General features: G+C 34.2%; 1 non-coding gene and 1 pseudogene across 1 annotated transcript; both read right to left on the reverse strand.

The window, feature by feature from the left end:
- Positions 1 to 1,844: 1,844 nt before the first annotated feature.
- LOC149000296 (small nucleolar RNA SNORD36) lies at positions 1,845 to 1,922 on the reverse strand. Its single transcript, XR_016170881.1, has one exon. It is a non-coding gene; the product is annotated as a small nucleolar RNA SNORD36 (small nucleolar RNA).
- A 2,718-nt stretch (positions 1,923 to 4,640) lies between these two features.
- Positions 4,641 to 5,152, reverse strand: LOC149000297 (SKP1-like protein 11 pseudogene; annotated as a pseudogene).
- Positions 5,153 to 15,697: the final 10,545 nt, after the last annotated feature.

The raw sequence follows: 15,697 nt of genomic DNA on the forward strand, positions 1-15,697 counted from the left end.
TCCAAAACACACACATGCACGAAATGGCATAGTTCTAAATAGTTGGTTGATAACTTGATATGATGAGTAAGTTCAACTGGGTCTAATGGGAGATGGGACTTTAAAGACTGGGTGGGAGTGTCTAACTGGCATAGCTTTCTTGCAAACCATTCGAAGTGGCTGTTTTGCTGCTTTATTATTATTTTTTTTTTGTGTATAAATTGTTTTTTGAGGGATTAGTTTTTGCGTAAAACTGTTTACATGTTTTTGTGCTGAGAGATCATTCTTTGTTTGAAAATGAGTGTTTGATAAATTCATTCTGGAACACTATTAGAACAAGTTGGTATTTGATAAACATGCTACTAAGAATATGTTCTTGTGATAAGAATTTACCACTCGCTGAAATTATCACTTAATGCTACAAGCGTATAATATGGATTCAAAATCAAAATATCCATGAAACAAATAATAAATCAGATTAATAAGAGAAAAAAGGTCCATAATAAATAAATACATAATAGTATATTTCCCCTCTTTAAGAGGAGAGGAAGGTATAGACTAGGGTATGGAGTAACCGAATTGCCTATGGTTTTATCAAATAATTGCTCCATTTTAATTAATAAAAATCCCTAAACATTATTACCATAAAACATAGAACACATTTTGAATTTTCACTTCTGCAGTTTTACTTCTTTACCTTTTGTAACGGTCTAATTGCTAAGATATAGATCAACTGAGGGTCACTCTGATGGGCTAAGCTGAATCTATCATGCTTCAGCACACACTCTCTTTTCATGTCCTCTCTCTCTCTCACACACACACAGCTTGTTTTTCTGGCTGTTCTATAGGTTTTGTCTTGTACCTTCCTTTTGAGGGATGGCCTTGGTGCAGTGGTAAGGTTTCTCCACTTTGACCAAGTGACCAAGAGTTTGAGTTTGGAAACTGCCTCTCTTGAAAAACAGGAATAAGGCTGCTTGCATTATGCCCCCCCCCCCCCCCCCCCCAAGGTCCACAGTGGCAGGTGCTCAAGAACTGTTTGCTTTCACAGCAACATTGTTGATCAATTCACCAATTAGTAAAACCTTAAGCTTCAATCGAACTGGTTTTGAAAGTTTTATGCCAACAAAATTTGCTTCTTCGAATAAGCGGCAACCAAATAAATCTAGAAATCTGAATATTTATACAGAATCACCAAAATTGTAATTTACTAGTTAACTTTTCTCTTGTCTTCTGTGCCTTTCAAGCATAAATGAGACAAAAGTTGTTACCAAAAATACTGAAAGGACAAATAATTAAAAAACAACCCAAGATACTTGTCTTAAATGTTCTCTTATTCAAACAATAACTTTGGGAACTCACCAATGTTAATGTGTGTATATCTGATGAAATGAACTGAGATAGTTGGAGCGTAGGATTGACAAGGGATGGAAAAAATCAAAGATGTACAAAAAGGATACGCCACAACAAGACAACTGCTGAAGAATTTACTGGAAGCAACTTGGGTAGTGACTAAAAGCACAAAAAAAGAATGTCCAGCTAAAGCATATTTGGCGTGATTACTTACTAGGAGAAATCTTTATCACAGGCAAACAAGCCACTCATTTATCTCTTACTATTTTCTTGATTTTTGCGATGATGATACCAATCACATCCAAATTAGAAGTCTGTAACTTAGAATAGATACAGCTAAAAATTGGCTCCTTAGTTTATCAAATGAACATATAGGACTATTTTGCACGGATATAGTCACCAATGATATCTATAAAATTTTATCTTTATCGAAGAAAAAAAAAATATGGGACGATCTAAATTATTCTCTTTCCCATGCATTTATTCCCAATAAACAAGTTTCTTAGAGGGGTTGACTAGCATCAGTATTAAAAAGCTCGAAATTTGTCACTTCACATGATATAATCAATTATAGGTGATTTCATCACCTGCTCAGAATTGAAGATAAAGAGACACAAACCAGATTGGGAAATACAATCTCTAATATCATGAAAAAAAACTAAATTCAGAACAACCAATTAGGGGTGCAAGTTTGGCCCTGGCGGCCTTGACCCGTCCTGAGCCCGAATAGGGGTTGGACTAAAGATTTTGGCCCTTAGGGCGGGTTAAGGCCAAAATATTCTGGCCCTGAACTAGGGCAAAGGCGGGCCTAGGATTACTCTCAGGCCCACCTAGTCCATCTCGGCCCGTCCCTAATTTTGGCCCTGATTCTGGCCTTGATTCTGGCCTTGATTCTGGCCCTGATTCTGGCCTTGATTTTGGCCCTGATTTTGGCCCTGATTTTGTCCCTAATTAACCCTGATCTTGGCCCTGATATTGGCCTAATCTTGGCCCATGATTTTAGCCATGATTTGAGTCTGGACCCTCCACCCATATGAAGAGGAATTAATTATAATCCACATGGGTGAATATTTGACACCTGTCAAATTTTAAAAACATGATCATGTTTTGTAAAAAAATTATTAAAAATAAATTATATCATCGTTACCAATGTAGTAAACATCCACCTGATTTTGGCCCAATCTTGACCCTAATTTTGGCTCAATCCTAACCTAATTTTGGCTCTAGTCTTAATGTTAATTTGATCCTGATCATGTATTAGATTTTTACCATAATCTTCACATTATTATTGATATAATTATAAGTCTCGACCTTGACCTTCAATCATTTTGATAATATTGGACTATGAATTCACTTTTTATATTATTTTTAAGGTAGTTTTTATTTTTTGAATTAAGTCATTTTTAGTTCCAAAAAATCATTGATTTTTTTTTTGGACTAAGGCGAAATAATATATTATAAATAATAAAAGCTAGTATATAGATAATTAATATCTAACAAATCTACACCTCAACTTCTCATCATGAATATTGACATTTTTCCTTTGCCTCCAATGTGATATTTCAGAGAAAAAAAAATTTTTAAGGACAAATAGCTATGTTTGTAACTAAAATATAATTTTCTTTAACTACGAAAAAAATATCAATACTAAATTATTGTTGATTTACTTGATAACAAAGTTTTGAATATGATTTTTTTTTTTTTTTTTTTTTTTTTTTTTTTTTTTTTGAATAAGGATATCAATGAGAGGGGTTTTCAATTTCCCTCATCAAAGCAAGGAGAGACTTTCAGAGATCAATTAATATAGAATTATGGAGTATGAATTTATTTATGTTTAAAGCAGCACTATCAATTTATTGACTATATCATTTTGTTTGAGCTTGAATCATCTTATATTTCTTTGAATTTTATTTTTAGTTTACTTATGATACTTTTATTATTATTATTATTATTTTTTGAATTTACATTTGTTATTTTAGGTCCAATAATATGACCAATTAAGGCTAGGGCCAAGATAGGGTCAATCAGGGCAAGGGACCAGGTTAATTAGGGCCAGGGACAGGGTCAGTCAGGGCTAATCAGGGTCAGGGTCAAGGCCAATCTGGGTTAGGGCCAGGGCCAATTAGGGCCAATCAGGGTCAGGGCCAATTAGGGCCAGGGCCAGGGCCAATCAGGGCCAACCCATCCCGACCTAGTCCAATTAGGGCCAATTAGGGAGGGGATGGGCTTGGCTTGGCCCTGTAGGGCTTAGGGCCAGGGACAATAATCATTGGCCCTAAACTAGGGTCAGGGCGGGAATGGGCTCAGATTAGAACATATAGGGCTGGGCTTGGGATTGCAAAAGCCCGACCCATCCCGGCCCAGTTGCAGCCCTACAATTAGGGCGGGAATGGGCTTGGCTTGACCCTGTAAGGCTTAGGGATAGGAACAATAATCCTTGGCCCTGAACTAGGGTCAAGGCGGGAATGGGCTCAGATTAAAACATATAGGGCTGGGCTTTGGATTGCAAAAGCCCGACCCAACCCAGTCCAGTTGCAGCCCTACAACCAATAGCATTCAAATTTTTTATTTTATTTTTTATTTTATTATTATTATTATTTTTCTTTCTGGTTTTTGGTTTCTGAAGGAATAACAATCAAAACCTGTGGGGATTCATGAGTTAACATGATAACATCACGATTGTAATTTAAGTGGATTAATAGACTTGAATTATTATTAATTTATTTTTTTGGGAGCTGAAATTTGCGTTTGTTCAACTCAGGGGTGGGAGCTGTCTAGTTCCGATGGGATTCGAACTCTAACATTCTATTTAGAGGTATTGATTTTTACCAATTAAGCCACCCTTTAAATTATAAACATGAATTTATCGTAATTGTAATTTTAGGGGACTATTGACATTGATTTCCTTTAAGAACTCCTAAATGATTTTCCTTCCCAAATCTCTAAAACAAACATAGAGAAGAAAAAAAAAAGATGAAGAAGAGAGAAAAAAGAAACGCTCAAAACCTCAAACACCAATAAATAATAATTAAGGGACTGCCTTGTGTTTAGTATGATTTTCTAGGAGGTGGGTGTAAAGAAATTCAGTAGTAAACAAAAAAAGAATTGCAGCTTCAACGTGAATCAAAACCAGCATAAAGCAATAAACAAGAGAAACATAACAAGTTTGAAGTTATATGTTCAAAACCCAAAAACGAACTAACATCAGTCACTGAATCAATCAAAATTGAATCTGCTACATCAATTATACCTCTAAACTATCAATGATACTAAAACTTAACACCCAATTTGTATAATTTCATGTATTTCATTCACTCAAAAGCCCATTGATTCTCTTTTCGTATTTTCTCGATCAAAATCATTCTTGATATTGAAAGTTTCTCGAATTCCTTCTACACTTTTCCCTCTAACCATGCTGGCGGCTTTTTCTGCAGTCAAATCCAACAATCCTTGAATGTTCAGATAAATTTGCAGCAAGCATGAGATGATAAAGAACCTCTTGATCGATATCCATGTAAGTTGCCTCCCAATTCTTCAAGTCTTCAATTTTGGAATTCTGATGCAAATGATCAGAATCTCCGACTACTTCTTTCCCTTTCTTGTCATCATCAAATCGATCGTCATGGGCGTGTTTGTTGCAATACTCAAGCACCTTTGGGAGAATTTGAGAGCTGATGTTCGGTACTGGTATCACCATATCATCATCTCCAGTGCATTCATTTTCTATGAAATTCTTGATGGTGTCAGATAGAAGAGCCCCCGATTAATCAATCACAAAAGTATCATTCTCAGCACTCCTTAGAATAAATTTACCAGAAGACATTGCTAGTGATGAAGGTTGTGAGAAACGATTGAAATTGGTGTCAAATTCCTTCTAAAACAATTCACCCAAAAGGGTTTTCGAGAACAATGAAAACTTCCGAAACAAAATAATTCAACGAAATAGATTGAAGTGAGAATGAGTAAATAATGACTTGCTATTTCTAGGAAAATCTGATCGCTGAGTTTGAGGAATATTAGGACTAGATTTGATTTGTTCCTTATCGGAAAAGGAAACAATTGGGAAACGGTTGCTTTATATGATTTGTTCCTTATCGGAAAAGTAAATAATGACTTGCTATTTGCCAATGGAAGGATAGTGCAGTGGTTGAGAACTCACCTCTCAGTGGAGAGATTGTGGGTTCAATCCTTACCGGCGGCATATGTAATTATCCCAACCCCAATTTCCCTATATATAAAAAGCGCCTTTGTTACAAAAAAAAAACAATTGGGAAACGGTTGCTTTATATGAGTTCAAATTAGACTCAATGTAACGGATCAAGAACTCTCAACCTTAAACTCTCAACCTTTAAATGGAAAAATTACGAGATTAGGCATTATAAATTTTGCTTTTACAAAACCAACCACCTTCTATTTACTTCAACGAGAATAGCTAAAACAAGTTTAGTTATTACAAAAGTAACCAAAACAGTGTTCTATGCTTTGTCTTCAACTCTACATGTATTATTCTCTTCAAATCGGCAAAAGAACATCGGTTTGCTTTAAGATTTTGCAGCGATCAAGCATTTTTTCTCCAAAATCGTGAACTCACTGCAGATCAACCATGACCGTACGAAAATCCCACTCTAGAGAAACGGAAAGAGAAGACGATGTTGTTTCGGCTTTATTTGCTTGTAGGTCAAATATAATAGGAAGAACTAACCTACTGGATATCAAGGATGGTGAATTGAATTAAGCATTTTAGGTTTCTAAAAAAAAAATTTCCTGGTTAATTTTGTTCTAATCATTCCTAACTAGCATACTCTAACGTGTTCTATTGGGTTTCTTAAAATGGTTTAGAAAAGAAACAATCATGGTAAAGAAAATGAATAAGAGCATAATTTTGAGGATCTGAATTTCTTAGTCCATGATTTTTAAATAAAGTGAAAAGTTTTTACCGGTTCTTATATTGTTTATGTTATGATGAAAAAAACATAATTATTTTATGAATAAGGTAAAATCAAACCAAACCGGATAGGATAGGAATCAATTAAAACCAGAATCACCTCAAATAAAATTTAATTTTATAATGATTTCTATTCGTTCGTGATTTGATACAACTGTTTTTTTTTTTTTTTTCTTGATAAGAAGCATTTCATTAAAAGCAAGCAAAAGCTCATGTAGCAGGCATGGAATTGATACAACTGGTTTACAACTGTTCTTCATTTTTTGGGTAAAAATTTAATCAGATTTAATATGAATTTTTTTTGGGAATCTGATGAGCACATTTATGTGTGAAATCTTAGGGCATAAAGCATGCATTTTATACACTTAGAGTGGAGTTACCTTAGGTTTTATGTTGTTTTTGCAGATTTTAGGACTTTTCAAGATTTAAGCAAATATTTGGAGTTTTGGGCTTGAATCATGCTATTTTACATGTCAAGAAATTCATTCAAATTCTCAAATGCGAAAATGGGCCTGATCTGGAGCATGATGGGCTAGAGATGTGTGATTATGGGCCAACTCCGAAATATTGAAGAGATAAAGAAGGCAAATCTGATCTACGGCTGAGATTTTAAATCAAATCTACAGAGATATTATTGAGAGAGTCCAAATGGAAAAGAGTCCTTGCATACCTCAATATCTTATTTCCTATCTTGGATTTAATTAAAAAAAAAAAAAGAGGAAAAATAATTATATTCAGAAAGAAAAAGAGGAAAAAGAATTATATTCAGAAAGAAAAAGAGGAAAAATCCCGTTTTTGAATGTCTCTGTCCAGTTTCGATCAAACCCTTCATCGAACGGTCATTCGATGTCCGATCGTGCTGATTTTTGGAGGAGAGCTTCACGACTACTTAAACCTCAAATCCAACGGCGGAATTATGCATCTGATCTCTTTAAGTAGGCGCGATTACTACGTCAAAACCTAATTGGCTGAGTCAAATAGAAACCCTGAGTTTTATTCAAATTCAGCCGTGCTTCATATCTCATGTAAACTCTATAAAAGGGGATCATATTCCATCAAAGGAGAATGTGTTCTAGAGCTTAGTAGAAGCATTCTTTCTTCTCTCTTTAGTTTATTAAGGTTTTCTCTAGTTTTCTTTGCTTGCATTAGTGAGATTTAAATTTCTAGATTCAATGTTTAGGTTTAATCTTTTTATGTAATGCAATTCAAGTTCAAGCTTCAAGTTCAAGTTTCAATTTTTTTAGATTCGTTTTTCTCTGGGTCTAGCAATTGCAGATTTAGATCATTCTAGATCTAGATCTGGTTGTTAGGGTTGGTTGAGATTCGAATCGTTTGTTCAATTCGCAAATAAGTAACCTTCTTTATTAATCTTCTCTCCTCCCTCCATATTCTTTATCTACCCCTCCATATTCTTAATTTAGGATTTACTTTCAGCATTATTTATTGTTCTCCCTTCCCCTGGATCCTTGATCAGAGATGCCTACAGTCGTGCCTCTCTTTGGTTAAGGCTTCATTTTCCTTTTATTGCTTTGTTTATTACTTTGTTATTTACTTTCTGCCTATTCATTCATCATCTCGGACCACATAACCGGAGCAAGCCTACAGTCGTGCCTCTGCCTTCTGGTGACGGGTGGTGTTGCATCTGCATTTTAGCTATTTCCTTTTCTTTTTGTTGCTTTGTTTATTGCTTTGTTATTTACTTTCTGCCTATTCATTCATTATCTCGGACCACATAACCGGAGCAAGCCTACAGTCGTGCCTCTGCTTCTGGTGACGGGTGGTGTTGCATGTGCATTTTAGTTATTTACTTTTCCTTTTATTGCTTTGTTTATTTCTTTGTTTATTGCTTTGTTTATTGCTTTGTTTATTGCTTTGTTATTGTTCGCATTTTTTTCCTGTCTTTTATTTATGCATTGATTATGTTTAATTTATTTTTCGTTTCAATTCAATTGCATTAGACGTATATATTAGGATTGTTTAGTTTAGTTAATTAGTTAACAGAAATTGAATCATTCCACTCTAGCATTACTATTAAGAAGTTGAATTATAAGTGGCATACCTCCTTGAGATCGACCCGTTAGCTACACGATACCGTGCGCTTGCGGTTACTTTTAAATTTCACAGACAGCTACCAATGAGTGCTAAACTTTTGGCATGATTAGTCTTCTGAGTCCATAGTAAGTCATATATGAATTGAATGAAAATCACATAACTTTTACTGAAAGTTATGAAGAGCACTAAGCATCCCCTTTGAGTAGCTCCATGGGTATGCAAAGTCGAATTAATAACCTTCTGTTATTTTAATATATTTAATTATTATTTTAAGAATAAATTGTACTGACACCTCAAATTGGAGGCTTTAAAGCACTAACACCTCACTTTTTGTTGGAAAAACACATAAGTCATTTTCTGTTAGAATGGTTAGTTATATTATCACAAAGACTATTACACCTTTCCAAGACCTAGAGACACTAAGTGAAGTTGATTCCTTCCCCCCTTGCCCACCAAGTAGCCCAGTTTTTTCCTCACCGGTCAAATCTATAATTAGTACGATAATATTTTGGCCTCGCTGCAACACCCCCATTAGTATAAGTATATAGTAACTAATATATGTGGGAGCAAATTTTACAAATATCACTATAGTCAAATTTTATGAGGTCAACAGTTCGAATCTTCTTGGCTCGGGTGTGGAGCTTAACCATATATCTAAAATAATATATTAATATGTAAAGTTACTTAGTGAATGAATGTGGTTGATGTGTGCATGAATTAGTTCAAACGAACTTCAGTAAATAAAAAAATCCTTTTTATAAAGAAAAAATTTCGCAAATTTTCTTTGACAATTCACCTATTTGTCTAGGTGGAAGAGTAGTTCAGATGCTCTATTCATGTAGAAAGGAAATCAACTTACAATTCTTGATACATTTCTAATCTCAAAACCTGATCTTTCTTTAAAAAATCAGTTAAAATAGAATTCAAAACTATTACTCACTGTTACTAATAAATAAAAAAATAATAAAAATGGTTAAGGGTGCCTTTAAGGTATACAAGTGATGAAAACAGATTATTTTCCATATCTAACCGATAGGAATACCATATAGCTCTAATGCATGAGGCTCTTATCCTTATTTTGACAAAAAACTACTTTTACTCAATTTAAATATTTACTCAAGATAAAATAGCATTACCATCCCCAAAGCCTATTGTTGTTTCAAACCTGAAAATAGACACTTATCTTGCGGTAGGTGTTAACATTGTCATATGGCACACTCTATTCGTCTGGCTAAAGGATGGCTATAGCTATAACCACTGTAGAGGATGTGAACCTCACCTTATATGCGTGCCCTTAATGCAGGAGGTTCTCGATACAGTGACTTTAAAAAGAATATATGCACTATTATCCTTAATTATATATATATATATATATATATATATAATTCTGCTAATTGTGGCCATTTGATCAAATAAAATAACTTTGCCCTCCCCAAGGCCATGGTGGTTTCATTTAATCACTTCCCCAACATTTCACTTTGGATTTTCTGAGTATATCGAAAAAATGGAAGAATTTCATTGGAATGGATTTCATGACATTGTGAAGAAAGCTAGGCTTGACTAATAACTCTCCTTCGTATTGAGAAAGCTAGGCTTAGTGGAATTTTTTATATAGGCTTGTTCCTATCCTACATTAATCACATTGATGTTGGGACTTAATGGGATTTGATCGATCTTACAAGTGGCAGGAGGAAAAGGTGCATATTTTCTCGAAAGATATGTTTAGGGAATTGCATTTGTAAGAAAGTAGCATTCAATAAGCAAGCTTCTTCATTGGGAGTCACTTCAAAAATATTGTCTTTTAATGCAAAAGTGGTTGGCAATTATGTTAATAGTAAACTCCATATAGTTGGATGACGTTGAGATATTAGGATAGTAACTGGTTGGTTGGAGTAGCTTTTGGATAAAATTATTTTTGGGAGATTTGTTGACTCTTTAAGTTGGAGTAGCTTTTGGATAAAATTATTTTTGGGAGATTTGTTGACTCTTTAAGATCTCATATTTTCTTGATGATGGGTTTCTTACGAGAGTAGTATGGCACTTCACATCACAGTATCACACCCTCTTGGATGCTTAGCTAAGTACTGTGAGCCTATAAGTCTGGCAGATGAGAAGGAAGTTTGTTTTTTTTTTTTTTTTTTTAATTTTTTATTTTTTATGTAGAGACGATAAATCAAAAAAAAAAATTGGATTCCAACATCTATCCCTCCACACCTTCTCCCAACAACCTCCCAACGACCTCCAAAAAAAAAATTTTTACTCATCCTAAAGTGGTGAAGATGATTAGGTATTCAATGTGTATCACAAATTGTAGATGTGTTTATCAATAACTAATGAATGAAAAATAGGTGTCTCCATAAAGATTTAATGTGATTCATGACGTACATAACGTAACGTTCTATGCTTACGGGCAAAGTTGGAGAAGTTTTACTATATATGAAAGAGGATTTCAACTTTATCCCCTCCTCAAAAAAGAAGAAGAAAAGAACACACAAAAACATAGAAATGTTACAATCGAGATCTTTCAAAATATACCAAAAATGATATTATAAAGTGTCACCTAAATTCTTTAAGTCAAAAGACACACCACAAGTCTAATCACCAAACAAGAGGGGAAAAAAAGTATATCTTAAAGGGATCGAGGAGATGCAAGTGTGCCAGCTCATGTCAAATGAGTAGGTCCACTTCAAGAAGAGGATTTCATTGTAATTGTAATAAAAAAGATACATGTCTAGGTTAGTTAGATAGTCCTGTAGCATAATATGGATCCTTTACCTGCAATTGTGCGCCGCTCATATTCCCTTATCACATATTTAAAAGTGAGTTCATTGACAGATGGATCTCTTTCCTAAATATGTGGTAGAAGAGAAATCAGATCGAAGAGCATAGTCCTATTTTCTTATGGGTGGAGGATTCCAACTCATGACAACACGTCAAGAGTTTTTTCGTTAATTATATGTTATATGACCGCTGGAGATATGTCAATTTGGAGTAGGTCAGCCATGCATCAGCCAAACATAAGGGTCGCCGGCAGGTTGATCTAGGTCAGGCACAGGGAATAAAGAAACCTTAACCCAAAGTTCCGAACTCTTACATGGACTGTTTTAGACGTAATTTTATTCTACAAATAGATTTAGGTCATACTGATAAGCCTAATTTTGAATACTAATTAGGTTTCAAGACAAATTTATTTTACACCAATACAAGAAACAAGTCGAGAAGGTAGTTGACATTACTCATGAACCATATCCAACTCTTCCATCCCAAGCTATTCCCCTCCCCACATAACACCACCCCCAACCCTACCCTTCTATATACGTAACTACCTGTTGATATGGATTTGTCTCTCTTGTCTTACGTTTCTCTCCTACAGATTTAGCCTTTAACAATTTCTTCTTCAACTTAACTTTTCTCTCTCTCAAAATCTGCAGCAAACAGTCATGTTCATTCATAGAAGGTTTCATTGTCTAAAGAAGGTTTTATCCTGCTATTCAAGAGAATCTTATGAGTCTCTACCTGGTTCACCAGTCGAGTAGAAAGAAAGGAGTCAAAGCTGCCACCATCTACAACATCTGCTTGAAGTACCAAAAGGGTTTGTTCCAATCATAGTTGGAGAGGTTGAAGGAAAGGAAAGGAAAAAATACATGATTCAAGTTGAGTTTCTATCATCTCCTATCTTTAAAGCTTTGATTGATAAGTTATGGGAAGAACAAGAGATGGATTTAGATTTAGAAGATGAAAGTGAAGGACCTATGCAACTACCTTGTACACCAGAAGCTTTTGAACAGGTCTTGGTGGCTTGTAGAACTGATGAAGCTTCAGGCTGTAAAGATCGTCTAAGAGCAAAAAGAAGAAACGAGTTGCCCTAGATTTTTGCTGCTATATTGTCATCAATGACAGCAGATGGGTTTCTTCCAGTTTTGTTTCTTTTGTAAGAAAGAAAAATTATTTGCTTTCTTGTATAGTTCATAGTTTTTAGGTTGATTTGATTCAGCTGCTTAAGAATGTTCAATGTAAATGTATTCCTAGCTTCAATTTTTTCTTAATGTTTATTTTTAAAATCATCATCTGATATATGAAATGAAAATAAAAAATGAATGAGAATCAATGAACATTGAGACTTAAGGATCATAGCAGAAGCAACTATATTGGATTCTTTATGTTTGATTCATTGATCATCTGAGAGTTGATAAGAACAGAAATCAAAATAACCTATGGAAACAAGAAATATCATCACTGAGATCGTCTATTAGTAAGGTTGTTAACCCTAACTAGCATCTGATCGAGTTGGGTAAACAAATTCGCTAGTAATTGAGTTTGAGTCGGTTTTGGATTTTGGGTTGTAATAAAGAATTGTATTGTTATCAAGAAAATCATACTCTGAAGGAGTTTTTGTAACAATGATGTCATATATGCATATTTTTATTTTTTGGTAAACATGTCATATATGCATATGATATATTATAATGTTGTGCTTCTATTTAGTAAAACTAATTACTGACACTAAGTGTGGATTTAGTGTTTAACGTCATATAAAATTTTGGACGAATTTTTTTTTTTTCTTTCAAAACCATCTAGCCAATACACAGCTTAGAGACTTTGATGATCAAGTCAAATCCAACACGTATACCCAAAAAAATAATAAATTAAAAATCCAACACTGTTTTTTAATATTTTTAATATTCAGAAGGAAAAGAAGAAAAAAAATTTCTAAAATTTGCTAACTCTATCTCTACTTTCATTATTTCTCTCTCCTTCCTACATCTCCACGAATTCGGATCATCTCCCCTAATGAGAAACAATTTGTGGTCTCCTTACACTTTTTTAACCACAAAATCAGGTATGGCTCATAAATAAAAATTAATACACAAATTTAAGAAACTACCTACAGTGGTACCCTATGGCCCCTCCTATATTTGTGGTCAATAAGCGTACAGCGAGCACTTTGTGCTCCCTTTCACTCTGATCCAGACTCCCTCTCTACTTCTCTTTTCTCCACTTCCTTCTTCAATCTCTCCCATTTACATGAATTCTTGCAAATATGTGATTTTTATTGTTTAAAAATTGCATCTAGAATAAAAGACATATAAAATTGTAAGGAATCAAACTACTCACTCGATTAGATCTAGATCTCTCAAAATTGAAAAGTAATTGTTCTCTCTCTTTTTCTCATTTTTCTTTGTTCTTGTGATCAAACAAGCCTTACATCTGAACTCTTCTAATTCAATGCTTTATTTAGAAAAGAGAGAATGCTTGGATTTTAAAATCAACTGTAGTGTATATATAATAAGAACATCTGTTTTATTCTTTAGCCAATTTAGCACTTTCTTTTGTACCGAAAAAGTTAAATAAAAGAGTTATGTTTGGAATATTTTTCAAGTAGTAGTAGATATATAGAAGATAGAGAATAAATAGAAGTAAAGAAGAGAGAGACGTGTAGATAGAGGAAGAGTACTCCTATAAATAATAAATTTGAAAGAAAAAAGAACAAGTTTCAAACCATTGGATTCTGTTTAAGACTACCAAAAAAGGGGATTCTACTTTACAATGAACACATGTCACATATTCAGATATGTGGGTTAGAAAATTTCCAATTCATGTGCATGCAGTATTTAGACTTAGTTCAACTCTAATGGGTTCTACGTGAACCCCATTTCTTTTCTTTTTTTTTTTTTGGTACAAATGGGCTTTATTAAGCTCAGGGATGAGAATATTAAGAGCCCCATCTCTATTGTAAGTAGAGTACAGACCTTTACCCTAACAAGTAGAGGATCTAGACTCATAACACAACACAGCATAAGTTCCATAACTGAAAAGTTATTTTTGTGCTAAAAACTGTGATCATTTGATCGGGATAAATAACCTGACCATCCACCAAAGTCCAATGTTGATTCAATACTATTTTAATCACTTCTCGAACATTTCACTTCCAGTGGATTCTCAAAGTATATTGAAAATTCTTAAAAAAAAAGAATGGGTATATTGAAAACATGGAAGAGTTTTCTCCTCAATAGAATTTGAATGGATGATATTGCTCGACTTTATACTGACCCTCCTTCTATACTTATTGAGAAGCTACTTATCGAGAAAGCTAGCCCCAGTTGATTTTTTTTTCTTCATATTCTTGTTCAGTTGTTCCCATTTTTTTTTTTTTTCTTCATATTCTTGTTCATATATTGATCACAGTGAAGTTGGGACCTTTTGGGATTTGATCAATCTTTGCAAGTGGCGGGAGAAAAAGGTGTTTATTGTCTCGAAAGTAAGCTTCTTTATTGGGAATCAATTCAAGAATATTGTCTTTTTAATGCAATAGTGGTTGGCAATGTTAATTTAGTGAAGGATATATAATTGGATGCTGTTGAGATGACATAATTAATTTCATCACAAGGACTAAGGTTTATAGGTCTAAGGAATGGGTAAGGAAAGATATGAAGAGATAAACCCAAAATTTCTTCAGTGTTATTATCTTTTAGATTGGAAGTTACCACCATTGTATTAGAAGCATGTCTACATCAATCTTAGGACATGCTGGATATCTATTAGTCTTTTAGATCGGAAATTGATTTAGCCTTTTCTATTATTTGGTATACATGAGAGCTAGGAATGAATTAATTTTTACTAAAATTCATGGGTCCTCGATGTAGTGTTGAGGCCATTAGCGTGTAAGACCGTTGAGGAGTATTTTTGCAGTGGACAAATTTTCAAGGAAATAATCCTTTGTTGCCATTAATCGAGTGGAGTTGGAAGATAATAGATTTGTTTGACTTCCTCAAAAGGACTTGTTCTAATTAAATTGTGATGGTGCTTGGCAGGAAGGCAGTAATCTAGGTGGCATTGGAGCGATTATCAGAGATGAAAGAGGCAGGTTATTAGCAGCATTTTCAAGAGGAGTTTATTGAAATTCTTCTCTAGTTGTTGAGGCACTTGCAAATCTTCTCTGGTTATTAGTAGCAATTTCAAGTGGAGTTTATTGCAAATCTTCTCTGGTTGTTATTCGATCAGGCCTAATGTTAGTTCATCATAAAGGTTTTCACAATTTGAAGGTGGAAATGGATTGCTTAGATCTGCTAAAGATAATCACGAAGGATTCTCCCCCATTGACGAAAGTTTTGGTAATTTTGGAATACATTTTGGGCGTTAAACAAACATTTGATCAATGTATTTTTTTTCTTCTTTTGTTCCGAGATTTGCCGACTTTGTGGCAGATTCTTCATTTATGATGGTCCTCTCGGTGAGACTCATGACTGATTAGCCTTTGTGCAACCCATTGCTTTTGCATGTGTAATGTTGAAGCTATTTGTATGAGCCCTCTATATCAATAGATACTCCTTACCAAAAAAATGATAATCATATACAACAGTACTCGAGGAC

The sequence above is a fragment of the Hakea prostrata genome, chromosome 11, assembly GCF_041222555.1.
Source record: "Hakea prostrata isolate BN-2017 chromosome 11, UWA_Hpros_2, whole genome shotgun sequence".
Lineage (NCBI taxonomy): Eukaryota > Viridiplantae > Streptophyta > Magnoliopsida > Proteales > Proteaceae > Hakea > Hakea prostrata.